The 11,963-nt window shown below is 45.3% G+C and overlaps 1 pseudogene; it reads left to right on the top strand.

The window, feature by feature from the left end:
* Positions 1-251: 251 nt before the first annotated feature.
* LOC117308194 (small ribosomal subunit protein eS27-like) lies at positions 252-502 on the top strand (annotated as a pseudogene).
* The last annotated feature ends 11,461 nt before the right edge of the window (positions 503-11,963 follow it).

Raw genomic sequence — 11,963 nt, 5'->3', positions numbered from 1 at the left:
AGGGTCCTAAGAGCCATCGGAAGATACCAAGGAGGAAGGGGCATCCATGCTCTGGGTGAGGCCTCTTACCTACATCACCTTATTTAATCTGTGCCTAAACACAGAGAAGTGTGGTTGGATGACAAATAAAGCTGGATAAAAGGAAACCATCTGTCTCGGAGGACGCCTCCACACCAGAAATCTTCACATGTGGCTCGGCTGATAGAAAAAGAGAAACAGCTTTCCAACGGTGACGACCTCCCCACGAGAACATGCCTCTCACAAAGGATCTCCTTCATCCCTTTCCAGAAGAGGAGAGGAAACATAAGAAGAAGCGCCTGGTGCAGAGCCCCAGTGCCTATTTCATGGATGTGAAATGCCCAGGACGCTATAAAATCACCACCGTCTCTGGCCGTGCACAGGCAGTAGCTTTGTGTGTTGGCTGCTCCACCGTCCTCTGCCAGCCTACAGGAGGAAAAGCAAGGCTTACAGAAGGGGCTCCTTCAGACGGAAGCAGCGCTAAAAGCCCCTGGAATCAAGATGAACAGGAAACCATCCCAATAAACACATTTTGGATTTAAAACAAAAAAAAAGAAAAAGAGAAACAAAAACTCAAACCTCCTGGATTCAATCAGATTTCTCTCTCCCTCTCTCTCTCTCTCTCTCCCTCTCTCTCCCTCTCTTTCTCTCTCCCTCTCTCTCTCTCTCTCTCCCTCTCTCTCTCTCTCTCTCTCTCTCTCTCTCTCTCTCTCTCTCTCTCCATCTCCCTCTCTCTCTCTCTCCCTCTCTCTCCCTCTCTCTCTCTCTCCATCTCCCTCTCTCTCTCCCTCTCTCTCTCCCTCTCTCTCTCTCTCCATCTCCCTCTCTCTCTCCCTCTCTCTCTCCCTCTCTCTCCCTCTCTCTCCCTCTCCCTCTCTCTCTCTCCCTCCCTCTCTCTCTCCCTCTCTCTCCCTCTCTCTCTCTCTCTCTCCCTCTCTCTCCCTCTCTCTCTCTCTCCCTCTCTCTCTCCCTCCCTCTCTCTCTCCCTCTCTCTCCCTCTCTCTCTCTCTCCCTCTCTCTCCCTCTCTCTCTCTCTCTCCCTCTCTCTCCCTCTCTCTCCCTCTCTCTCTCTCTCTCTCCATCTCCCTCTCTCTCTCCCTCTCTCTCTCTCTCTCTCCATCTCCCTCTCCCTCTCCCTCTCTCTCTCTCTCCCTCTCTCTCTTCTTGCAGGAGCACTTTTCACCACCAGGCAATATTTTAAGTCCAGATATGTGCTTTTAAAGCTTTACAAAACGTGTGGTGGGAGCTTCCTTTTCCTGGCAGGTGGACTATTCCCAGGGCCCACAGTCCCCTGCAGCGGGCAGTTCCCTCTGGCCAGCGTCACCGGGGCGGGGAGACAGTGCTTTCGCCCATCCCCAGAACGCATTCCCTGAAAACCGAGCCAGCAAGAGGCTCCCGAGGAGCAGATGTTTCTGTTTAAGGCTGATAGGAACTGCAGGGACCACTTTTCTCCCCATCAGTTTTCAAGTGCAAGAGGCAGCTGTTTGCCAGGAACACAGACCTGGATTCTAATGAGGTTCGTGGCTGAGCCAGGCCTGCGAGAAGTGGGCCTGACCAATACCAGGATGAGGTTATTAACGAACCCACAGAAAGCTGGCAAAGGGCCATTTCAAAACAGTCTGGAGGAGAAATGTCTTGTTTCCTAAAATGGAGTTTGATATTTTTAAAAGCATAATCAATGGGAATTGTCGATTTGGTCTAATTTCTGCCAGGGATTATTGCTCAATTTAAAGAAAGAGCTGTCGATTTTTCAGGGTATTGGTTTTCCCCCAAGGTGCATGATGCAACAGTCACACACTACATCCCCAGAAACCTGACCTACAGGCTCCTTGTGAAGCTGGGCAGGTGGATTGGTGTCAGTCCGGCTAATGACCACCCCCAGGGTGGGTACCTGCTCCATTCTCTTATAACTTTGGAGAAACCAGGAGCTTTCACATCTCCACCTAGGAGAGAACGCTCCTTCCAATGAAGCGTTTCCCATACTGATTTCATCCACAGCGTCAGCATCTGCTTTGCAGACACCCTGCTCTGTTCAAATAACCAAATGTGACTTTGCTAATACAGATTCTCATTCATGGGAGTTTCTGCTATGACCATTTTGGGAGCAAGAGACAAATGTTTAAGGACAAGTTTCTGATGTGGTTTTGGAGTGGAAAAATGAAAATTGAAAAAATTCCTAGGCACTGACTTCAATTTTTCTGCAAACTGGAAAACGGCTGCAATTATTCTTTAAATAGAAAGTTATAGAAACAAACCTTTTCATTTTACAATGAAAACCCCACAGACTTAGAATAAAATCCATCTGGAGAAAAAAAGACATTAATTTAAAGTCACTGTAAAATAGAACAGCTTAATATCAGAACCTCTCCTGTGCACACGTTTAGATAAGGGAGAGAGAATATCCCTGAGAAAATAAGGGGCATTGCGTTTATTGAGTGATTAATATGGATCAGGAGTTTTCATATATATGATCCCACTTTTTCTGCACCACAGTTTTAAGAGATTGATACTATTATGCAAATTTTGCCGATGCGAAACTGAGGCTCAGAGAGGTGAAGTAATTTGCCTAAGATAACACAGTTAATAAATAGTTAAGTTCAGGGTTTTTTTTTTAAATTAAATATTTGTTTCTAAATCTGCATACATGAGTGAAAGCTGTATATGAAAAACACTGAAACTTACTGAGAAGTCACCCACAATACCCGAAGATAACTACCTTTCTTTCTGCGTATACTCGTGTGCACACACACACACACACTCATATACACACTTAAATGGAATCATACACACTATTATACATCTGCTTTTTCCCTTTCTAATGTGTTCTAATGTATTCTAATCATGATTCCCTGTGTTCCACACTATTTTTCATTGTCCCATAATTCTCCATTGCATTGCTGTACCAAATTCTATTTAACCATTGGATAATTAGGTTGTTTCTAATTTCTTTCTATTATGAACAATGATGTAATGAATATCCTTGCAAATAAATCTTTGCCTGCATCCAGAATTGTTCTTTAGGGTAAATTCCTACAGATGGAATTTCTGACTCAAAAAATAAGAATATTTTTAGGCATATATATATATATATATATACAAATATATACACACACACATATATATACACACACACACATATATACATATATATACACGCACACGTATATATTGTAAAATCACACTCCAAAAAGGTTGCACTAGGTTAAATCAGTGTATGCAAATGCCCCTTTCCTCAAACTCTAACACTGGCATTGTCTTTTTCAAAAATGCCAATTTTTGAAAATTGTAAAAGTGCAAAAAATGACCTCCTGTCTAAACTTTTATTTCCTTAGTCAGTAGTGATAATGACCTGTTTTCCTGTTTCCCTACCATTTGCATTTCTTCTTTTGCGAATTGTTAAGTTTTTTTTGCCCATTTTATAACCAGGGCAATCATTCTTTATTTTAATGATTTGTTAACACTCAATATATTTAGTTGATCACACCTTTTTCTGTAATATATGTTGCAGATAGATGCCCCAGCTCATATTAAGCTCTTTTTCTAGCTTATGGTGGTAATTTGCCAAACTACAACTTTAAAATTTTAGGTTGTCAAATGCACCAATCAATCTTTAAAATTCCGCCTTTGACCGGAACTTAAAAATCAACATATATATTATTCTAACATTCTTATGAGTTTTTAAAATAACGCCTTTAAGGCATCCTGAAGTCTAATTTCCAAACTGTTAATAATTCATTGACTAAAATCATTCCCTTCACTTTACCGTACACTCAGTTGTTACATATACTGAGCCTGTCCTGCACTTCATACTCTGCTCCTTTGATTGACTTGGCTTCGAGCCAGGGCCACCTGCTTGAATCATCATAGGTTTGCAATGGGCTTTCAAATCCAGTCACTGGAAGCTACTGCTTTCTGACCACAGAGCCTGTGTTTTTCCGCAGTAACCCATCTGGGGGATCAAGGAGGGAATCGTCACCATGCTGAGAAAAGCTCTTACAGAAACACAGCTCTGCTTTCCACTTGTCACCAGAGCTGGTCTTGCCGAGGAAAGTGAAATGAACAGAAGACTGGACTGTGGATGCCGGGTTGAGACTATGTTTATGGAGAGTCAAAAGATTCATCTCATCTTAAAAACATGAATGGATGTTAACGGAGGGCTACTATGTGCTGAGAGTCGTGCTAGGCTCTGGGGAAATGGAGATGAATAAGATGCGATACTTGGCTTCAAGAAGGTCACAGAGTAAGTACGTATAGGAAATCAGACACACTGACCGCATCTCGTGGCTGAGTCTCCTCAGCGTCTCTTCGCTGGGGCCACCAGCCCCGAGCTCAGGATTCTTTCTGCCCTGGCTTCTGAGGAGGCAGGAATTACCCAAGCAGTCCATCTTCCCTTCCTCCAGTGACTATGCTGCTAAATCAGTTCCCTACTTTCCACTAAGTGCTAAAGGATTTTAGTTTGTGTTCTAATTGTTAACGTGGACCAAACACAACAAATTAAAAACACAATTGCAAACCCAAATTTAAAATTTTTTGAAATCAATAAATCAAGTTCCCTCTGAGACTTCCCCAGGGAAAAACAGTGCCCCTTCCCTGAAGACTGAAGCTCTGAATAATGCTGACCTTTCCTGAAGTCAAAGTTCACCACTGCCAACCCTGCCATGGCAAGATCCAGGCTCCTGCAGATGAGGACCTCCAGGTCACTCCCACTCCGTGTGGTTCAAGCTCTAGGTTTCTTCTTCCATCTTTGTATAGATGTCATTAGTTCACCAAACCAACCCCCTATGCTTCTGGCTTTTTCCCAAGTCACCTTCTTTGATGGATCTATGGGAAACCACCTGACCCAATTCTGTTGTTGATGAAGAAGCCTCCAAGAAAGCTTATTTTAAAAGTCTGACTCTTGGACTCAGACTGGAATGCCCCTTTGACTCTTTGCAACTTCTTCCTCCTGCTCTTCCATGGATGTAATGGCTGGGATGGCAGCAGCCATTTTGTGATCATGAGGCAACAAGCATGAATACAAAAAAGAAAAAAAAACCCTGCATATTAAGAAGAGTGGAGCAGAAGAATGAGAGCGTGGGTTCACGATGTCACCATTGAGCCATCATATCATTCCTGGGCCACCTATCCTACCCCAGACTTCTGAGTGAGAAATATAAACACTCATTTATTTAAGCTACTGTTAATACGATTTTTGTTATCTGCATAGCCAAACCCATTCCTAGTCTGATCCTCATTCTGGGTTCTCATTTCAGTAACATAACTAGTCTCTCAGTGCATCTTTTTTTTTTTTTTTTGAGGTAAAATCATCATGGCATAAAATTAACCATTAACTGTTTTAAATGGCATAATTCAGTGTTGTTTAGTACATTCATAACATTGTACTACCATCATTTCTATATAGTTCGAAGACAAAAAACAAACAAACAAACCAAACTCCATACCCATCAGCAGTCACTTCTTACTCCTCTCTCCCTCCAGCCCCTGGAAACCACTAATCTACTTTCTGTCTCTATAGATTTACCTCTTCTGGACATTTGATACAAATAGAATCGTATAATATGTGTCCTTTTGCATCTAGCTTTTTTCATTAAGCATAATGTTTTCAAGGTTCATCTGTGTTGTAGCATGTGTCAGGGCTTCACTTCTTTTCATGGCTAAATAATACTCCATTGCATGAATATACCACATTGCATTATCCATTCATCCATTGATAGACACTTGGGTTGTCTTCACCTTTTGGTTATTTGCTGCCATTCATGTACAAGTTTTTGTTTGAACATCTGTTTTCAGTTATTCTGAGTATTTACTAGGAGTGGAATTGCTGAGTCATGTGATCATTCCATGTCTAACCTTTTTTTTTAATCTAAATTCTTTTATATATTTTATTGATGTGGACCATTTTTAGAGTCTTTATTGAATTTGTTAACAACATTGCTTCTGTTTTATGTTTTGGTTTTTTGGCCGTGAGGCATGTGGGATCTTAGCTCCACGACCAGGGATCGAACTCGCACCCCCTGCATTGGAAGGCAAAGTCTTAACCACTGGACCACCAGGGAAGTCCCACATGTCTAACTTTTTAAGGAGACATAACCTAACACAGCTCTTTTCCTTAGAATCCTGGAGGATGCCCCCTGAAGGTCAAACTGAGACCAGAGTTCTGCTCCCCAGAGACCAGTCTGCCCAAGGCTATGCATGCTGTCCAATTGGAGATATTCCCCCATCACCATGTTTCCCCTACAAATGGTCCACCCAGTACTTCAGCTTCAGCCCTGGTCTAACCACAGGCCACTCTCTTGACCAGTGGCCCTATTACTCTGGAGCCCAGTGTCCGCTGGACTAGACTGCCTACCCAACCCCAGGTATTGGAAAGAGAGCACTTCAGGCATGAGAGAAAAATGAGATGACTGAACGCTCCCAGCTCTCCTGGGTAAGCGGACTCTGGTGGAGGTTTCCGGAGTTAGAGTGAGGGCTGGAGAGGGCAGGACTGGACAAAGGGGAGCAAGGGAGGTGAAAGACGGGTCCAGGGAAAAGCTGAGCCACAGAGGAGAGAATTATGTGTCAGACACCGGACAGATTCCCCAAATGCTGAGATATCTTAGGGTGTCTGAGGGTCCCAGAGTGGGGTCTATAGCACTCAGATAGCAAGCCTTTGTCATGCCCCAAAATGTAAGTCTGGACCTGAGACGATTCTGCAATCCTCCACGGGCACCCACTCCTTACTAAATCGTGTTATAGTCTCTAAAAGAGTCCAAATCCCAGTCAATCTTTTCAGTGAAAGGTCCACATAAGAGCGGTAATATGTTTCTGCTGTGAGTGGATATACCCCTGCATTTTTCATATTACAGAGACAAGAGTTTCGGGCATAGATCTTTGCTTTATGTAATCCGTAAGTGCTAGGAAAGAGTGTCAAATTTTAGAAAAGATTACACACATTTGTGTATTAACTCAAAATGATGAAAAATGAAGAACTCAAAATTTCATCTTCTCTGTTTCCAAGGATACTAGCAGTTTCGTTTCACCGCATTCTACTACTCTTTAAGTAAGAGAAATACACACACTTCCCCCTCCCCCATAAAGAAATAAAGCTCATCACTCATAGGGAAGGGGGGGTTGGAGCCGTGTTCTCTATTTCACGGAGTAACAGAATCACAGACGAGAAGGGTCCTGGGAGGCCACCTGGTCCTATCAACCCATTTTGCAAATGGGGAAGCCGGCCCCTGTAATGTTAGGTAACATCAAGGGCATACGCAGGTCGGCAGCTGAGCAAAGGCAACACAACAGCTTGGGTCTTTCCCATCATACTGCCTCCCTTCTTACAGTTCAAGACGAAATTCCAAACAAAGCTAGGAATTCACCATTGCACGGCAGCAAACCAGCGGCCCCTGATTTCGCCGTTGTTCACGGTACAACTGCCAAAACAGTGTGACAGCTCCAGACACAGTTCGTGTTCCAAATCATGCCTTCCCATTAGAGCTCTGATTTTCTTCCTCCCGGTGTAATTACCCATCTTATTCAGAGATGTCAAACCGTGGGTGCTTGTGAGGCTAAAAGACAGGCCACTCCCAGGAGTCTGAAGCTCTAGGTTGATGGGTTGAGACTGTCATAACGTACAAATGAGAGCTACTATTTTGAGAGCACTGACCTCCTATCCGGCACAGACACAAACTGATTCCTGTAAATCACTGCAAAACACTACAAGTGGCTGTGATCGTTATCCGCACTCTTCATCTGACAAAACGAGGCACAGAGGCAAACGCTTGTCCGAGGCTGTATAATGAATAAGCAAAGAGCTGGGATCCCTATGCGAGGCATTTGCCCCCTGGCTGAAACACAAGGGAGTGGGGTGGGACCACTTGCTGATTTGTCCAGTTCCCACTACATAGTTTCCATGACAACAGAGCTGTTTCACCAAGGTCAGACACACACTTCACAACCCTGAGGGGTCCTTTGACTTAGGACTTTTTAAAGAAGAGAGAAAGTTTGACTGAGAAGGGTTGAACCCACGTGTGGAATGGAAACTACATTTAATGCTAAGTTAAAGGTAGAATCACACGGAAACCAAGCTAAAGATGGGAGCACAAGTCTCCAGATTAATCTTCCCCTCCTCCTCTCCCCTTTCCAGTTCTCAAGTGCCTGGTTTAGTGGAAGGAAGAGTCAGACAAACCTAGACTTAAATCCAGCCCCAGCTACAAAGATACGGAGCATGGTAGCCTGACAATCATTTCCAATCCATCTCTCCAGCGAGAAGACATGGCGACCCCCAGCTAATTGGGGATGCGAGAGTCACCTTTTTACTCCCTTGCCTCTTTCATTGTGTCGCCCGCATCCGTGGCTCCTTTATAAGATGTCCCATGCTTTCCTTGTTCCAAGCCGGTGCAGGCTAGGAGCCCCTCTCTTCATCTAGGGGTTTGTGACGCTTTGCAGAATCACCTTACCCCTATGCTTATTTGCAGGCTCAGAAGGCACCTTGAGTACTGACTCTTTACCCAAAGCGTACCTAAGGGAACTGCTTCTGCCCAAGGCAGCCTGTGACGTGGCCTCCACTGATGACTGTTTCTACAAGAGTGGCTTTGCTCTGGGTGTGGAGCACTGCCCTGCTGCCTTCCTTCTGCAGCTCTGTGCTCTGTCCCTGCGTGCCGGAGGGTGTTTCCACTGGATATCCCGACGTGGTCATGTTTAACGTCTCTACCACCACGCACGCCTCACCCTATGAGCCCTGGAGGTGTAAATATTGAAGGACTTCGTGCCCCTACTCTGGCTGCCGTGTAGCATGGGCGTACACACTTGCATTCGTGTATGGAAAGGCTCTCTTAGCTTCTGTGGTTGACAGCCCATGGGAGCCTACACAGCCTTTCTCTGGATGTGTCTGCAGAGACAAATACAGTTTTCATATGCCATACAAGTGTTGCAGTGAAGAAACGGTGACCGGGCAGAGGAACTCAAATGAATGGTTTGGGACGTGGTCCCTCTGTGTGCCGACAATAATGGGTCAGATATCCTGCCTGAGGCTCTGTAAGTACAGTGGAGGTATTGCAAGTGCAATTCCTGGTTATTATTGTTTCCATTTACAGACATTTAAGTATTAAGGAAATGCACACCTGCAATTCCATTTCCCCCTGGAAGGACAGACGGTTACCATCCTTGCCCTTTGTATCACCCCTCCCTCCCCCACGTCACCACTCTCTCCCTCTCTGCAATATCTTTCTCTTTCAGAATATTAACATGCTCTCTATTTCTTAAATATAAATAATCCCTCCCTAATCTTCAGTAACTGTTAAATTTAACTAACATGGAACCATCTAGACTCAGTAAAATAGGGGCAGAAACAAGCTTCACACATTCTCCCATGGCTGGGCTCTTCCAGCCCACTCCCTAGAGTAGCACTTTCCAATAAGGTTTTCTGTGGTGGTGGAAATGTTCTAGGTCTACACTGCTCAGTAGTGTAGACGCCAGCCACGGGTGACCATTGAGCACTTGAAATGTGGCCCATATGACCAAGGAACTGAGTTTTTTCTTTTATTTAATTTTCACTAATTTAAATGGAAATAGCCCCATGTGGCTGGTGGCTACCGCGTTGGGTGGTCCCTGCCACCCCTGGATCTCACTGCAGTGCTCTGCCATCGCCTTCCAAGTCACTTTCAGTGAGAGGAAGTCTCATCTCAGTATTGAAACCGTCTTGCCTGGTGTAATAATCACATTATTACAGTCAAGTCTAGGCTAATAACAATACTCCATACTTCATACTTTGATCCACTTAGAACCCCTCCTCTCTGCCCACCAGGCCAGCTTTCTAGAGTGTATGGTGTGTGTTTGGCGTGGTGGGGAGGGGTAGTCTCTTACTTCTTCACTCCACCCCCTCCTCTATTCCCCAGCTGCACTTCCCTCCAGGGTCAGAGCAGGGGATAGAGGAGAGGGGAAGTGTAGACAGGATCCCATGGGTCCCTGCAGAGGTGGTCCAGTCCCAGGGCCCTCTGGATGGGGGGACCCACAGGTGTGACCCTCCCTCTTCTAGGACATATTTGTGGAGGTTTTGCACATCCCCAGTGGGGTTCTCTTGCTGTACTTTCTCGACCTGGGCAATGCCTCACCTCCTCGGTGGACCAGTTAGTTCAGTGCCCACCTCTCATGCAGGCCTCTTAAGACTCCTTTTTAGACAACCCCAGGTGGGCTGTATTCCTCTGAGCCTATAGCTGAACCCCAGAAGCGCAGCCCTCAGTGGAGAAGCAGCTTGCTTTCAAGGTCTCCCAGCTTCTACCCTTGTCCCTGGCAATCTATTCTCAACTCAGCAAACCTAAGGATCCCATCAAATGTAAGTCACATAAGGCCACCCCTCTGTGCCATACTCCCTGCTGGTTGAAAGCAGAACCCTCACAGCGGCCCAAATTCTGGTTCTCAATCTTGGCTGCACAGAACTGGGATCTCTTGGGAGACCTTTAAAATACTGATTCCTGGATCCCACCCCCAGGGATTCAGATTTACTGGGATTCTGGTATGAGGTGGGGCCTCAGCATCAGGATTTTTCAAACTCCCCAGGTGGTTTTAATGCACATCCAAGGTTAAGAACCATTGGTCTGCCTACACAGCCTGGACCCTGTCTCCTCTCTGTCCTCATCCCGCACTGCTCTTCCCTGCATCCTCTCTGCTCCGTCCACAAGGGCCTCCTTGCTCTTCTCAATCACCCTGGGCTTGCTGCAGCCCCAGGGCCTTTGCACTTGCTATCCACTCTTCCTGGAACGCTCCTCCCTTACCTCCTTCAGGTCCTTGCTGAAATGTCCCCTTTTCAGTGACATGTTATTAAAAAACGGAGCCCACCCCATGCATCTACTAACACCTGCCTTTTCTCTGCTTTCTTTTCCCCATTGTAACTAACACAATTTAGTATACAATGTATTTTGCTTGTTTATTATTGCCCTCCATTAGAACTCAAGCTCTGCCAGGTGAAGGATTTTTGTCTATTTTGCTCACAGCTGTAGTCCCTGGACCTAGAACAGTGATGACACATGATAGGTGCTGCATAAAGTTTTCTCAGATGAATGACAGAGACTCTGTCATATTCATGATAGAATCGTCAAAGTGAATGAATGAATTCATGAATACAGACTGGGCCTGGCCTGAGCTTGTCAGAGACTGTCTTGGACGTGAGGAGATGCTAGAGGGAAAGAGCAGCCCACTGTGAGTCTCTGGAGAGTCCAGGTGAGTTCTGATCCCCGTCCATCTTCCATCCCAACAGACGAGTACTTCAGGCAACATCCCAGGCAGCAGCTGGTCAGCCTTCAGCCAATGAGTCTCGTTAAGTCCTGTCTGTGGTCCACACCACGTGTCCTCTCGTGTCCCTGAGAGACATCCTTCAACTGGCCCAAGACCACGGGAAGGAAGTAGGAGGATCCGGATTTGAAGCGGGCTCCTGCCTCTGTCCTTTCCAAACACTGTGCCATTTCCTTGCGCTCTGGCAGCTCAAGGACCTGCTTTATTATGATTGTCACCATGTGCTGCTCCTGGTTTATTTCACATCTCCCACCATAAGAAAATGAGATCAGCCTTAGTACTCACAATTGCTGTGACTCTTGGGAACCTGTTTGTACTGAAACAGTATAGATCCTGTCGCAACACTGGGATTTAGTGCCGGTCACAGCATCACTCACGACACTGCATCCATCCTCCACGGGGCTGCCCATGAACACTGCTTCCCATGACTCTTTCAAATGTGGTTCTGTACTTTGCTGAAGGATCACAAATATGAGTGTTGCCCAGAGGATGCAGGGAGATGTGAGCAATGATTCTTTTCTGGTCATGTTAAGTGCACTGTTCTGAATTTTTTTTTCAGCCTTTTTGAGGTAGAATTGACAATAGGGATCAGATATATTTAAGGTGTACATCACCATATTTTGTATACATCATCAAAGGGTCACACAATCAAGCTCATTAACATGTCTGTCACCTCACAT

The sequence above is a fragment of the Tursiops truncatus genome, chromosome 15 (assembly GCF_011762595.2).
Source record: "Tursiops truncatus isolate mTurTru1 chromosome 15, mTurTru1.mat.Y, whole genome shotgun sequence".
Classification (NCBI taxonomy): Eukaryota; Metazoa; Chordata; class Mammalia; order Artiodactyla; family Delphinidae; genus Tursiops; species Tursiops truncatus.
This window is presented reverse-complemented; position numbering and strand designations above follow the sequence as displayed.